This window comes from Podarcis gaigeae (assembly GCF_964106915.1).
Source record: "Podarcis gaigeae genome assembly, chromosome: 3".
NCBI classification, from domain to species: domain Eukaryota; kingdom Metazoa; phylum Chordata; class Lepidosauria; order Squamata; family Lacertidae; genus Podarcis; species Podarcis gaigeae.
Genome location: NC_139680.1, coordinates 21,262,243 through 21,277,042, shown reverse-complemented (window position 1 = coordinate 21,277,042; position 14,800 = coordinate 21,262,243). Strand labels below are relative to the sequence as shown.

The 14,800-nt window shown below is 40.2% G+C and overlaps 1 protein-coding gene across 2 annotated transcripts in view; it reads right to left on the bottom strand.

Moving 5' to 3' along the window:
* Positions 1–14,800, bottom strand: part of KLHL29 (kelch like family member 29) — a 384,113-nt gene that overhangs the window by 292,530 nt on the left and 76,783 nt on the right. The window lies entirely within an intron of this gene.

Below are 14,800 nucleotides of genomic sequence, written 5' to 3'. Positions count from 1 at the left end.
CCCTTAGAGAGGCAAATTTCCTTTCCTCAAGAATGAACAAAATCGGAAAACACTGAATGATATCTCCTCTCTACCCAGTAACAATTGGTAACAATAATTTTTTAAGTGTTTGAACATCATACTACTATATTGTTTTAGGGGGGTTTGGGGGGGGAGTCTTTTGCCTGTCAAGTAAAGATGGGGAAACTTGAAGTATGACATAAGGAAAGTTTTTATAGGTGCTAGAGAAGGAAAGGCTGTGGCTCTACTGCAGGAGCTACAATCCGTATCTTTTTGGGTCCTGTCTCTTTTTCTGCTCTTTAAATGTGAGGTGTGACCTAGCACAAAATGGCTGCCATGACAGCCATTTTGTGACTGGCACCCACATCCCTTTCTCAAAATTCCTAATGTACCCACTGGCCCACTAAAGGATGTAACTCCCGAGTTACTGTTTTTTGTTATATCCAGAGATACTCTTATGAGGGACATCTAGTTCTACCCTAAGCGTAACTTATCTTCCAGGATTAGGGGTTTACAATGGTATGATACAAAACAGAGGGAATAGGCATCTGGTGTGTGGGTAAGACATTTCAATGAACTCTCAATTTGGCTTATTTGTTTGATCTTCTGGGTCCCGCAGCTCATTATATTCATTTGTTTTGTATGCCCACACTCTGCTAGTCAGGCTTTGCTGATAACGCTCACCTGTTGAATGCAAGAACCACAGCATGGCTGCTGGGATGCTAACAGTTTAATAACTAGGCGTAGAAGGTCTGAAGCCATATAGCATGGAAAACCTCAAAGCTACAGAGATCAGGGCACTTCATCCAGAAACAAAACACACTGCATGTTCCTTTTTTTAGAATATTGGCACTGGATATCAATTTCCAACCAACATTGTATAAATTATTCTAGTTAAACACTTAGCTCAGGCGGCTAAAATAATAATAATAATAATAAAGAGAAATAATAACCAAATCCTTAAGAAAGTAGTGGTAACGTGTTTCAAATGTGAACAATGATTTAAGCAATTTTATTACAGCGAGCACTATCTGATTGCTAGCAGAACCTGTGTTTATTGCTTTTGTGCATTACAGTCTCTTGTCATTTTGGACAACGAAGAATTTCATTCCTTTTGTACAGCATTTGTGAGAATTTCTAAGTAGCGAGGCATCTGTAATGACACTGAATGGAGCCCGAGTTTCACAGACACAAAATGAAATTGCTAGCTCTTTCCTCTGAGCATCTTCTGACATTTTTAATGCATCTCTTTTGGGACAGTATTAATGTTCACTTCTTGGGATAAAGCTGGAGGAGTAGGCTTGAACATGCCAACTGCAGAAGTGTCAAAACATGGTTACTCTCAGGTACACAGCAGAAGCAAAGATGGCACATCTGGGGCACTCCAGATGTTGGTAGACTACATCTCCCACCATCCTGACCACTGTCCATGCTGAAGTGTGTTGGATCAGGTGGAAGGCCACCCCTGGATTAAAGGGCAGTTTACAGCTAGTGATGGTGTTGGGTCTATGGATAAAAGTTCTGACCTAAGTATCACTTCATCATAACATACATTGCTATGTTTAAGATCTGTTTGCATAAAGATGGGTTCTGGGGTTTTTGTTTTTGTTTGAGTTACTGTGTGTGTGCTCGCTTAACCATAATAATATAAAGCGAAGAAATCCAAAATATTGTATATCTGAGAAGCATTTCAATTCCTGTTAAATTGTGTGGTTCTTTAAGATGGCATTTCTATTTTGCATAGTATTTCTATTTATTTATTTTTTTAAGTGTAAAACTGCTGCTCAATCAGAAACCTTTTAGTTTATCAAAATATGTTTTAATTGATAACCCTGATCAAACAATTCATTATTGCAGCTCTAATTGGGAACTATAGATGACAACTTAAAAGTCTAGGTCTGGTCACTCAATAAAATTATATTTCACAAAGTTAAACTGCTACAGAATTATGACTGGTTTGTTCACAAAGTTTGAGGGAAACAAAAATTAAGCAAAAATCCTAAAGTTGGCAAGGCTACTCATCAAAAGGGAATGTCTATACAAACATCTAAATCCTAAATCTTAGTTGTATGAGGGAAGAGTGACAGCTCTTGTTCCAGTTCTAAGCACCACAATTTAAGAAGGATATTGATAAGCTGGAATGTGTGCAGAGGGGGGCAACCAAGATGATCAAGGGTCTGGAAACCAAGCTTATGAGGAACAGTTGAGGGAGTTGGGTATATTTAGCTTGGAAATGAGGAGACTGAGAGGAGATATGATAGCCATCTTTAAATATCCTAAGGGATGTCACATGGAAGAGGGAACAAGCTTGTTTTCTCCTGCTCTGGAGGGGAGGACTTGAACCAATGGCTTCAAGTTACAAGAAAGGAGATTCTGACTAAACATACGAAAAAAACTTTCTGGCAGTAAGAGCTGTTTAGCAGTGGAACAGAGTCCCATAAAAGGGACTGGACTCTCTTTCCCTGGAGGTTATTAAGCAGAAGTTGGATGGCCACCTGTCACGTATGACCTAGTTGAGATTCTTGCTTTGCAAGTGGTTGGACTAGATGACCCCAGAGGTCCCTTCCAACTCTATAATTCTAAAATTCTTTAAGAGGTTTTACACATGTTTAATGAAAATCTATACTAGAGGCCCACATTACAACTAACAACAATTAGCTCCCTTGGAGAAAAATTACGAAGATTCAAAAGACTGGACAGAAGAATAAGAGAGTCACAAAGGTGACTCTAATGCAAAGGATATGTACCATCCCGTCCTTGTTCCTGTGAGATCATGGTTAGGTCGATGTCCTACCATAAACTATGCATTCCTCTTTCGACTTCTTGAGTACCACCTCTTTCATTCTGAATATGCTAGGGTGCATTCTTCAATGGGTCACCATTCCTATAAAGATGTAATTACTGTACTGCCCGTAACTCAATCAAGTAGAATTCACCAATAGTTCTTCAACACAAGCATCCAGACTTTACTCCACAAGTCTTCCTTAATTGACAATTAACTTGCATATCCATTCCTCTGCTGCTGTTTCACCTTGGGCGTTAGCCATACTGGAATTTTGCCATTTCATATTTTCTGAATAAAGTAACTGTCACTCCTTACACTGACAGTGAGTCAGATGCATTGTAAGCTAACTTGTTGATGCATTTCAGACGGGATCTTATAACTAAGCAGGCATCCTTTTTTCCAAGCACACAGTGGAAAAAATCTCTGTAATTGTGTCTCAGGAGCAAAGTAAAAATTCTGTGCTCCTAAATAAATACTTCAAGGGGAGTTACCAAAGACATAATGCTTCTGGTCAATAGTCTTGGCATGTTCTTGAGATATTTTTCAGCCTTTAAAAGGGATTATGTGTACCATTCCTTCAGACACCTTCCTTCTACTCTGCTTAAAAAGTGAAATCAAAACAAACACTGGGGTGGAATTTTATAACCTTTAAAAGCTATGAGCTGTGATAGAGAAAATTATGAATTCCCAATTGTTTTGTACACTTGTGTGGTAGAGACTATTGTCTTGGGCTAAGTAACACCAACATTGCTATGCCTTAAAATCTGATTTATAAAATATTGCCCTTAATTTGAAAAAAAATACACCAACAGAAAAAACAAGGGTTCTGGCCAGCATACAAATACACCATATATGGCAAGTACAACAAATGTATTTGTCACAATGTGCCTGCTGTTACAAGGCATGTAGTACATACAAGTGGTACTCCTGGATCATCAAAATAAGTACAATATTGCAATTAATGATATATTTTCATTTCTCCGACTCAAGAAAATTATTGGAAGTGTCAGAGCAGCTGTAGCAAACAGGACTAGAGCCCGGTGATCCCAGTTTTGGAGAAACTCCTTTTTCATCTGACGATATAGAAGAAAATGGTAGCAACCCAAGGCAAACAGTATAATATAATGTAAACTTTTCCAGACCATGAGAAGGCTAACTCACCCTGTGAAGTTAACAAGGTCCCACATTGGGTACAAATTGAGGCAACTGCTGCATGCTGGCTAGCAGAGCACAGAAGAAGCCCAATAGTGGATATTTATGAGTAGAAACTGTAAAGCACAAAGGGTTTATTAAAGAGGTATAACAAGAAACAACCCAAAGCAAAAGATGTATTCAACCCATGAGTTGCTTGTATTGAGAAGATGAATTCACTTAATTTCTTGTCTGAAGAGTACCTTCTCAGTGTTGATTCTGTTGTATGGGTCAGACTTCAGTCGCCAAATAGTGAAAAATTGCATGTCGGTGTTACTGTGCTTTTTCTGGAGATAAATTTCAATTTATTGCATGTGGTCAAATGTTCTAATCCGTTCCGGAAGTCCGTTCCACTTCCGAAACGTTCGAAAACCAAGGATCAAAGGGCTGTCAGCAAGTTCAATGGAAAAAATGAAAAATGCACCTCGGAAGCTCTTTAACTTCCGAGGCGCATTCAAAAACGGAAGCATTCACTTCCTGGTTTTCGGCTTTCGAAATGTTCGGCAGCCAAGACGTTTGAAAAATGAGGTTTGACTGCGCTAGGATTGGAGAACACAGATCTCACATTAGGAATGCTGTGACAAGTGTCCCTCTGGTGGAAAACTATCTCCAGAAAAAGCACAGTGACACCGACATACATGCTTTGTAATAGCGGGTACATTGTGACAAATAAATTCATTGTACTTTGCTTGCCATATAGTGTGTCTTTGTATGCTGGCCCGAACCCCCCCTTTTTTTCTATTTGTGTATGTTTTTATACAGTGGATTCCTTATTTTTGTGCTTAATTTGTTTGCAGCTGAGGTAGAAGTGTAAATTCAGCTACTCCACCTACAGTAAATCTGCAAAAAATAAACATTTCATAACTTGTAAAGAAACAGATTCATAGTTGAATTCAAAGCCACTGGGAGGACTTCAACACCAAACATTTCTTATTGACAGGTGGAACGATTATTGTGTTCCTTGCCCTGTGCATTGCTCTGTGGTTTCTCCTAGCTCTTTGGAGCAAATTTCGGAGACATGCAGGGAAGCCCATGGTGCTAGCAAAAACCCTTGCAACGGCCTCTGCGAGCAAGCCAACTTAACCGAATCCAACCCTCTTATCTCATTACTGCACAGGTGCTATGTGTTAGTGTGGTTTTTAGCCTCCTCTGTAAGTAACAGATCCTCTTATCTCTACATTTCTTTTATTTCTGGTCACATGGACCCACACCTACAATGCCAGCATAAAAATTGGAGTAAGACTAGAGTACCTCAGGACACAAAGATTACACCATAGTTATGTCTGGTGAATGACACGAAAAGTGTTGGTTATTAGTGTTCAAACAAATGTTCCTTTCAGTCACTACATTAATCTTGTAACACACAAAACACAGTTAGAACACTAGGTACCATTTACTGATTTCAGATAGTCATGCACTCTCTTGGAGATCCAGCAGTCCAGAACTGAACAGCATGTGGAAATTATGATTAAAAAAGAGAAGTGCAAAAATTTGGTGTTTACCGTGGAGCTAAAGACAAATGCAGTACAGTCATACCTTGGGTTAAATGTACTTCAGGTTGAGCATTTTTAAGTTATGCTCCGCGGCGACCCGGAAGTAACAGAGCGCATTACTTCCAGGTTTCGCCACTCGCACATGCGCAGTCGCTCAAAATGACATCACATGCATGCGTGGGAGTGGCAAAACTCGACCCGCACACGTGCAGACACGCAGTCGCGTCTTAATCAGGATGCGAACGGGGCTACGGAACGGATCCCGTTCACATCCAGAGGAACCATTGTACTTCTTCTCCAGCGCTTACTCTAGATGTAAATAAAACAGACCGTGTTTTATTTGCCCCAAGATCACCACATCTGCCTAAAATGTAGGGTGTTACTTTTGTCATGTAAAGATGAACTAATGCAATAGGCACCATTTCTATTGTCTTTTTGGTGCCTGTTTAATACACCTCCCCAGCATTTTAGCTTGAGATCTTTATCCCAGTCTGCATCTATATGCAGTCCTATTTTTCTAGAAAAAGAGGTGCCAGAACTCACCATGTACACCTCCCATGTTTTCTTATAATGGCAATGGCACCCACCTGAGAGGTGTTAGAACCGAGTTCCTCCTAGTTCCAGTTGGGGGGGGGGGAAATCCCTGTCTATATGTGACTTTGTTTATATATATATACAATTGTTTTTATTGCTTTTATTATGAAGTCATTGGGAGATATTTTATGGGAACAGCAACAAATAGATTCAAATAAAAATAAATGAAATGGCATAGACCTTCCTCCTCCTTCTAAAATGTAGGATTTAAATATGCATAGCTCTCCCCTGTAAGGCTTACCCAATACAGATCCTTTATCTAAAATGCAAGTTTCCAGCAGGCTGAGTGGTTTTCCTTGTGTATACCAATCCATATTGACGTTTTAAGTGATAAGTTCTAAATGCACAGTCACATGTGCAGGTCCCCCCCCTTTTTTTTTTTACTAAGAATAGGAATACGATGGAAATGGAAGAAGAGGCAAGGAGAGAGACAGAAATAAATTGCCTCAAGTCACATTCGTACATATAGTTGGCATGCATCCAGTTTGTGGTTGCGATAAGAAATATGTAATCCTATTATACGGAGTAGAGTCAGAATGTACAAATAGTTCCTGGAAATGGAACTTCTCCAGTAAGATTATTCCTTTTTGGCATAATAGTTATACAAGTAGATCTAGGCTATAAGTCTTGTGACAGTTGACTGTCAGAACAATTCACCACACACAACTGTGGTGTCTTTGTCAACCAGACACAAAGAGTGTACTGCATATGCATTAACTTGCAATTTAAATGTTAATATATATTTTTAAAGCTGAGCTCAAGCCATGATATGAGGCAGGAACAGGGCCATTCATCTTAAGTTTTAAGGGGGAAAGATTGAAGTAGCACAATTGCCTATTGCAGGAGCCTTTGCTTTTAAGACATCAGAATAATAATCTTCTTGTGAGGTGATGGGAAACTTGCTATGCTCCAGATGCTGTTGAACTCCAACGTTCAACAGTCTTGGTCAGCATGACCAATGGCCAGGGTTAATGTCATGACCTGGAATTAGATTCCCTTTTTGTCAGAGGTAGATACAGAGCAAGGGTTCCTAAACTGTATTTCCATGAGCTTCATTCGGGTGATCTGTTGCACGTCTATGTTAAACAGTCATTGTGATTTTTAATTGCATTTTCATTACTTCTTTTATTTCTTATATTGTTTTTATCGCATTACAATTTAAATTCTGGGCTTGTTCTTAGACTCAAGATCCACAGAGACTGTTGCTATCAGACTTCACGTCCATGAATCAATAATGTAAACTGAGCAATCAATAGTGTAAGGAATCAATAGTATAAACTGTGGCGTTCAGCCTATCAAACATGATAGACCTTAAAAATCTGTTGTTTTTAAGACTTTCATTTTCCGTGGAAGAGGACAAAATGTGTAAAGAACATGCCTGAGCTGGGACAGTTAAAGCAACAGTGGCATTGTGTGATTAAAGAACACACACTATGTCCTGGAAGAAGGTGGAAAGGAAATAATAAACAGAATCAACAACACAAATGTTAAAATTATTACTTCTAGGAGCGCCATTTATTTCAAACATGGTCTTGCATGCACACACAATCCATACATATATTATACAAAGGACACTCTTGATACAATGGCTCTGAAAGTAGGGTGGTTGCTGCTTTAAAGAAACTTGGGTTTTTAAAAAGGCTACAATTCTCTCCAACTTGGCTATCAAACATGGCTATGAAAATACTATTTAACTTTTGCTTTTTGTTCAAAAGAATTAACCATGAATTTTGAAGGTAACCCATTGATCGGCCCACAAAAAGATGGAAATCTGCCACAACTTAAGAACAGGTGAAAGGTGAAAATGTTACGCTGTGTCTTATGCCAACTACCCAAGCCCAGTTATCAAATTATAGCAACTTAACATTTAAAAAATGACATTTATTTCATGGAAAAAGGAGTGTTCTGCCCAGTAAATATCAGTTCTTGCTTGGGGAACGTTTTAGACACTTATTCAATGGTGAGCCTTCAAGCAAAATTTCAATGAATGTACAGTGCTTAAAAAAACATACCTAGGTGCTTAAGTGTTAAATCACCAGCATTGTCTGAAGGGAACACAAAAGTTCAGGAGCGGAGAGGATATTGAGGTAGATGCAGCCCTCGGTTTCCCTTCCCACTTTTCTTCATAATCAGTACTAACCAGCCTAACTTGAGGGAAAAACAAGGGATTATCTCCCCCCTCCGATCATGTATTTCCCCAATATTTGCAGCAGTGTCCTAGAGGTATAAGTGCTATGCTACTATGAAAGAGAGCTAATGGATCCATCAATAAGATTTATGGAGTCCTTCCTGTTTCCAGCAGCTAAGTATGGCACTGTCAGCACAAGCAGCAAACCGAAGGGGAGTATTATTTTCACTTATGTCAGTCTTTGGAGCAAGCAAGCTGGCCAGATTTTCTGAGCAGTAATCTCATCTGCACTGTCCCCATTAGTAAAGTGTAGAAGAAAAGGAGTGGGGGGGGGAGGTTACTCTGACCAGTTAGGAGGCAGCAGGGTTGTTGTTTTTTGGGGGGGAGTTAATAGTTTGCCTTACCCACTACTTGGAATGGTTAGGGTATGTAATCCTTCTACTAGATAGAGTTGCTTATTGTTGTTTCAACTACCATGATTGTATCAACCACAGAAATACACACACTAATACAATATTGAAGAACAGAATCAACCGAAATATATCTTTACATTAATATATACCATTAATCAGTGCTATTTTTCTAGAAAAAGAGGTGCTGGAACTCACCATGAACACCTCCATTATTCTCTTATAATGGCAATAGTGCCAACCTAAGAGATGCCAAAACTGAGTTATGGCTGAAAATAAAGCCTTGTCAATAAATAAATAATAATAATAATGTTTTAAAAAATAAATTAATGTGGGTGGGTGGGTGGGTGTGTACACACACACACACACACACACACACACACACACACACTTATATACAGTCATACCTTGGATCCTAAACGCCCTGGAACTTGGACGTTTTGGCTCCCACCACAAACCCAGAAGTTATTGTTCCGCTTTGCTAATGTTCTTTTGGAACACGAACGTCTGACGGAGCTTCCATGGCTTCTGACTGGCTACAGGAGCCTCCTGAGGCCAATCAGAAGCCTCAATTTGGTTTTCGAACATTTGGGAAGTCGAACAGACTTCTGGAACGGATTCTGTTCGACTTCCAAGGTACGACTGTATTATATATGTATTATAAATATATAAATAAAATATATTGGTTAAAGGAACTAATCTGAACTTAAAGCAGTGGAACTGACTGTTGCGGAGAGTGGGATGATTAAAAATCAGACTGGGAATATCCCCTCACTCACCCAGTTTAGAATATTCCACCATTCTTCAGCAGAGTTTCCTTTCTTTCAATAAAGTAAGCGACTCATGCATATGTCAAACAATAAAGAAAATTGTAATACAATAACATACTATCTGAGAGAAACAAGAAGAACATGAGGAGGCAAAAATGACAATTTGCCTCTCTAACTGAATACCCAAATGCCAACAGTGTCCTTCAGCTCTCTATATTGGACAAACAGGCCAGACCTTACGCCAAAGAATAAACGGACATAAATCGGACATCAGGAATCACAAGACAGAGAAACCAGTAGGAGAACACTTCAATCTCCCAGGACATTCTATACAAAATCTCAAAGTAGCTGTTTTACTACAAAGGAATTTCAGAAATAGACTGGAAAGAGAAGCTGCTGAATTACAACTTATCACCAAACTTAAAACCATTGAGAAACCTGGTCTGAACAAAGACCTTGGATTCTTATCTCATTATACATGACAAAGCCATTTTTCACCTTTTCACCCCTCGCTTCCTCCTGTAAGACCTATTGCAGTCGTTAAGAGTCGTCAACAGGCTCATCACAGCTATCTGCCAATCACCCATTCCCACCACCCTTCTGAGTAATACCCCTCCCCACCTTCTCACTATATAGAAGGGTCTGGAAACTTCTGTTTCAGTGTATCTGAAGAAGTGTGCATGCACACGAAAGCTCATTCCAAGAACTGACTTAGTTGGTCTTTAAGGTGCTACTGGAAGGAATTTTTTTTGTTTTGACAGACCAACACGGCTACCTATCTGTAACTGAATACCCAAAGGGAGGAGGCCGATTCCAGAGAACAACACAAAACCCCCGCCCACCAGACGCCAGACATTCTACTCATCTAATTAGGCCCCAGTGTTTTTCTTACACAGATTCTCCTTCACTGGAGGTTTTTAAGTAGAGCTTGGATGTATGCTTCAACAGATTCCTTGGAATAGATGATCCTCAAAGTCCCTTTCAACTCTACAATTCTATGAATCTGAGAAGTTTTACACATTTTAATGGCAATCTATACTAGAGGCCCCCATTACAATGAATTCTTTACTCAGATTATTTCTCAAACAAGTTTGTGCACACTAAATTTTGCCAAGCTGTCTAGCAATATTTGGCCTTCAGTGGCTGTTCCGATGACACTACCTGGAGCCAGTTTGCTCACATAAACCTGCACCAGAAGAGTAAAGAGGGAGTACTGAACACAAATGAGATCACCATCTATGTTTAGCAAACTGCAGAATGAATATTTCAGTTCACTGAAGGGAGGGCAGCATTGTTTTCCTGTGCAAGTCATGCAGCTCACACGATTCATACAAGTCTTGCTTCTGCACACTTGTCCTTCTACATCTCATTGGAACCAACCTCCTGCTTGTTTGAATAGAAGGACTCTAGCGCAAGGGGAAAGACACTTTTAACATTTCCCACTGAAGAAGCTGTTCCCTTTTCAGTGGATGAGCAAAGTCAGTCTTTCTATGGGCTCGTCCCCACTTCTGATTATACCATGCCTAGGAAGCATGGGTCTGAGTAATTTCCCCCTTGCCCTGCTCCTTTCCAAGGGAAAACGCGCATTTTAGCAATAGCACAGGAAATTTTGGAAGTGTGAATAAACCCTATATCTGGGCGCAAGTATTTCCACTACTCAAGTCAAAATGTTAGAAGCAGAAAATGATTTTCCATGTTGGTTTTCATTCAGCTATTTGCCTCCTGATTCTTGTCAGCAGCAGAATTCTTGATAGTAGAAATTAAGGTAAGTGTTAATTAGGAAGGTGAAATTGGTGCTTTGTAAATCAATGGTAAAGTATTTTAAAGTATTTCAGATGGGATATTCATCACTGCCTCTCCTGAACTGCTCAACTCTGAAAGTTCAGCTGTGACCCCATGTTCCTTTTTTTTACTTGAGAAGTACACATCTGAGCTCAAATTCCACGTATTTCTCTCATTAGTTTGGGGGACGACACAAGCAGCAAAATAATTCACATCCATGTCTAAAAACTCTCAGTTATCTTAATTTTGCTCCTTGAGGAGATGCCCCAATTTGCTTATTCTAAACATGATTTATTCTAAAATCAAAGTATGTGCTAAAAAGGAGACAGGTTGTTCTGTACTGAATGCAGTGAGAACTGCCTGAATAAACCATGCAGTAAGGGAAATAGAGTGAATTTGCCTGCTGTGACAAAAGTCATACAATCAACCCTTGCTCAAAACTTTATTATTTCCTTTTTATATATTTTATGGGCCTTGTCCATCATTTTACAATCTGACCTTTATGTCCTTTACTAAAGCAAACACAGCAGCGATTATGGAAAACTGACTTTAGAACAGCAATAAAGCAAACTGAAAGAGCCTTTATGTATAACACTGGGGCTTATATCTGAACTGTCAAATCAAATACACAGATTATAAAAAGGAAATATTTTTAAAATCCAAAAGTTTCTTACTGACCAGTTCTGTCCTTTGTTACCTGTATGTTAGTAAGAATGACAGATGAAAGAGTACCAACAAATGCAGAAATAGAAAAGCAATTGTTTCTTTAGAAAGATTAAAGCCCCCAAAAAGCCCAATGGCGGATTCTGCTCATATCACTGATATTCAGACTTAGACAGATGGGAAAACGCAAATGAGAATTGGCTTACGCTGCAACTATTCAGCTTCCATCAGAGAAAATGTGTCATTTATTTTGCCTTCAGCGTTCCTATATTTATCCCTTGTTTATTGTTTTGATTAATTGAATTATTAGGATTATTATACTGTCAGACAGATATTGTCTACAGATAATTACTATGGCAGTTTGCCAGTAATCTTGTGGTCACTGTGTCTCATCTCTCCTTGAATATGAAACTCTCAATGGAGAAGGAAGTGGGTTAAAAATAAACTTTGTACAACAGCAATCATTACAAAATCAAGGTTCTTCATCCTTTTATGCACAGCAGTACCCAGTGGTCTGTTTTCCTTTCATGTTCTAGAAACTGCTGGAAGATGCAGGCCTTTTAAACAGCAGCCCAACAACATTCCAATCGAAGAACCACACGGCCAATTTGAGGACAGGAATTTAACTTCAAGAGAAAGAAAAGAAAATAGTAAAGTAGAGTAGAGTAAAGTAAAAGCCTACTGGGAGATTACTTGGCCTCAAAGACAAAGTTGTGAGCTCTCTCATTTACTCCCCCTCACGACAGTTAAAAGAGGAAAGTTCCACACTAAATGTCATCCATTATGCTACACATAAAAACCACCCTTTGGTGTTGTGGTCACTATAGACAAGGTATTTGATTGCCTGGAATGGTGATGTTATTAAAAGTGCTACAAGACAATCAAATGGGCAACAAATTCATCTACGCCATATTGAAACAGCTAATTCTTCCTTGGTTCACACTAATTTCACCTCAACCACCATTGATAGGGGTACTAAACAAGGATGACCTTTACCACGTTTGTTCTTCATCCTCTCCTTGGTAAAATTTTCACCTATTCCAGGGTGAATTATTCACATCACAGTGCAGTAAAGAGAACTGTAATACTTGTCAGGTTCTCACAGTGGAGGGAAGTAGCGTGCAAGTGTCCAGCAGAGGGTGCGCCCAACCTGAGGACCCTAAATGGGTGGCAGCCTGGTTACACAGAAGGTATGGTCACATGGGAGGAGGTAACTATTGTTATGTACTGAAGTTCTCACCCTGGGCCAGCAGGGGGATACTGTAGATAGTTATGCAAATAAGGGATCGAAAGTGACGTTCAGTGATTGGGTAATTTTAGAAAATTGTAACAGTTACGTTGTACTGGAGCTCTATATAAGCAGGCTCACTGAACCCTTCAGTTCAGTTCTGTTCTGGCCTGTGAATAAACAAGAGCTGTTTGAAGAATCGCTGTGTCATCTGATGTGTTCACCCACAACTTAACAACTATCATCCCACCACCATCACTAAAAGCCCAGCAGATGGCAATGGGAAAGATATACTGTGTTGAACCAAAGTTAAACTGTTCTGGAAGCTTTGGTAACACCATCTTGGTAGTCAAGATAACCCCACAATTAACTGGTAGCCGTTGTAGCAATGAGCTCATATATGTTTATATTCACTTGCTTTGATATATGCTAATTAGCATGCTTTGATGTTATCCTTATCTGTGGGCTTGGAGTGCTAGGCTCTGAGCCCAGAAAGAGGAACTACCTGTAAGCCTTGGGTATTTGCCACCTGTACCCTCATCTGGGCAGGTGAAGTAATGGGAAGTCCTAGACCAGGGGTCTGCAACCTTTAAGACAAAAAGAGCCACTTGGACCCGTTTCTGAAGAAAAAAAAACTGGGAGCCGCAAAACTCGTCATTATAAAAATAACTTTTTTGTCACTTTTTTATTATTTCTTTGTTTGACCCCTCAGAATTACTCCTCCTCATAGAAATACACGTTAAATTAACAGGTTACCTTTTTGTGTGTGTGTGTTCTTCACTCCCCTTCAAAACAGTGACCAGTGTACATGCCCCCTTTCAATGCAGTGACCAGCGTACATGCCCCTTACAATGTAGCGGGCGGGAAGGGGACGTCGGGACGGTGCGTGACTAACGCACGCACCGCCCCCATGCGACGTCACAGCCAGTACAGCGCCCACCACAGTGGGGAGTGTCGGGGCGCACAATGCACCTCCTCCCCTCGCTAGTATCCGCCCCGGAACCGTGGCAAAGGTGTAAAAGAGCCACATGCGGCTCCGGAGCTGCGGGTTGCCGACCCCTGTCCTAGACAAAGTGGTGTACGCTGCTTTGTGTATAAAGAATGTATTCACATTTGCTTGGGTGCGGACAAGCTATCTGCTTGCCGTGGTGTCCATTCCCATGTCCCACGGAGAACTGGCAGGCTGCTTTGCTGGAGGTCTATACCTTTCTTAATAAAGCACTAGAACTGATCATTCTGGCATTTTCGGCATCCTTCTTCGGTTTACTTGCACCCAACCACTACTATGTGCCCTCCTCTGGGTCTGTGGCTTGGAACACTTGCCTTCCCAGCTGTGCAAAGCCTGGCTGGTGCTATCCTTTTTTCCCCTGGTTCCACGTGAAGACTTTGTTTGCCCAGGTCTTAGATTTATAAGTATTTATTGAAATTTAAAGGCAGGAATTTTATCTGCCTTGCCGTGTGATTGTTTTATTGTTGTGCAATTTTACTGTCATTCTGTCTTGTTTTTAACCTTGTGCAAGCTGCTCTAAGAGGATGTGCACAAGGTGCTTGGATTGGTCAGGGCAACCACTTGCGCTCTAGGCCCTTGCCCCTCTTGGCTGAGAAAAACCAGCAGGGAGGGAACAGCTGGCTGGACCAGGGAGGTGACCAATGCCTCTTTACGAGAGAGGGTGGTCCCTGCCTGTTTGAAGGATGCAGTGGCAAAACCACCCACTGTTTAGGGAAACTTTTAAAGTTTGATGCATTACTTTATTTT